The 1,559-nt window shown below is 71.3% G+C and overlaps 1 non-coding gene across 1 annotated transcript; it reads right to left on the bottom strand.

Moving 5' to 3' along the window:
- Window positions 1–536: 536 nt before the first annotated feature.
- On the bottom strand, window positions 537–608 carry TRNAP-AGG (transfer RNA proline (anticodon AGG)). Its single transcript has one exon. It is a non-coding gene; the product is annotated as a tRNA-Pro (tRNA).
- Between the last annotated feature and the right edge of the window lie 951 nt (window positions 609–1,559).

Genomic DNA, 1,559 nt, shown 5'->3' with positions numbered 1-1,559 from the left:
CAGCCCAACCGGGGCAGGAGACCCCCACCCCAAACCCAGTGTTGGGGGGGGCTCAGCTCAGCCCTGTCCCCTCCCTGTGTGTGTGTGTGTGTGTGTCCCCCATCTCCACCCCTGTCCCGTTCCCCCCCCCCCCGTGTCCCCCCATCCCCGACCCCCCCCCCCCCCCCAACAAGCCCCGGAGCCGGACACAACCCCACGGGTGCCCCCCCCCCCCAAAAACACCCTCCGGACACCCCACTCCGCGCGTGTCCCCCGGGGCGGGGGGGGGGGGGGCTCCACCACCCCACTGTCCCCCTGCTCCACCCGCCCCCTTTATACGCACCCCCCAGCATGGGGGGGCGGGGGGGGGGGGGGGTCCGACCGCCCTTAATCTCCCCCCCCCTCCCCTAAGCGGCTTGTGTTCATCCTTCCTGCCCACACGTGAGGCCCCACGGCGGGGGGGGGGGGGGGGGGGGGGGTAGGAAAAGGGGTGCGGGGTGGGAAGTTTGGGGGGGGGGGTTAAAGGGCCGGGGGGGGCGGTGAAAAAAAAAAACCTCGGGCTCGTCCGGGATTTGAACCCGGGACCTCTCGCACCCTAAGCGAGAATCATACCCCTAGACCAACGAGCCGCCGCCCGATGGGGGCCCCCCCCGCGCGCCACGGATGGGTGAGGGGGTGGGGGGACACCCAGGGGTACGGTGGGGCAACCCCCACCCCCCAAAATGTGCCCTCTCCCCCCCCCGCCCCCCAGTGCACCCCCCCCGAAAGGGCACACGCAGCCCGTAACGCACCCCCCCAACTATGCACCACCCCCCACACAATGGACACCCCCCACCCCCCCCTCCAAGTGCTCCCCCCCCCCCCAGTGGACACCCCCCCCCCCAGTGCACCCACCCCCCGAAAGTGTCCCCCCCCCCGTAATGCACCCCCCCAATCTTGCACCCCCCGAAAGGGAACACCCCCCCCCCCCCCGAAATGTACCCCCCCCCAACCATGCACACCCCCCCCAACCATGCACACCCCCCCCAAACCATGCAACACCCCCCCCCCCCGAAAGTGCACCCCCCCCCACAATGGACACACACACCCCCCCCCCCCAGTTAACCCCCCCCCTCCGAAAGGGTAGACCCTCCTATAACGGACACACACCCCCCCCCCGTGCACCCCCCCCGAAAGGGCAGCCCCCCCCACAATGGACCCCCAACTATGCGACCCCCCCCCCCCTCGACAGTGCAGGCCCCCCCCCCCCCCCGTAATGGACACCCCCCCCCCGTAAGTGAACCCCCCTAGAAAGTGCCCCCCCCCCCCCCTCAGCAAGGCACCCCCCTGGCAGCGCACCCTTTGCAGTCCCCCCCCCCCCCCACCCAAAGAGACACCCCCCCAGAAAGTGCCCCCCCCCAAAGTGTAACCCCCCGAAAGGGCACGCACCCCCCCGCAATGCACCCCCCCAACCATACACACACACACACCCCCCCCCGCAGTGCAGCCCCCCCAAAACGTGTGTGGCCCCCCCCATGGCCCCCCCCAGCAATGCACCCCCCCCCAACCATACACACACACACACACACCCCCCCGCCGTG

This window comes from Numenius arquata, unplaced genomic scaffold (genome assembly GCF_964106895.1).
Source record: "Numenius arquata unplaced genomic scaffold, bNumArq3.hap1.1 HAP1_SCAFFOLD_1518, whole genome shotgun sequence".
Classification (NCBI taxonomy): Eukaryota; Metazoa; Chordata; class Aves; order Charadriiformes; family Scolopacidae; genus Numenius; species Numenius arquata.
This window is presented reverse-complemented; position numbering and strand designations above follow the sequence as displayed.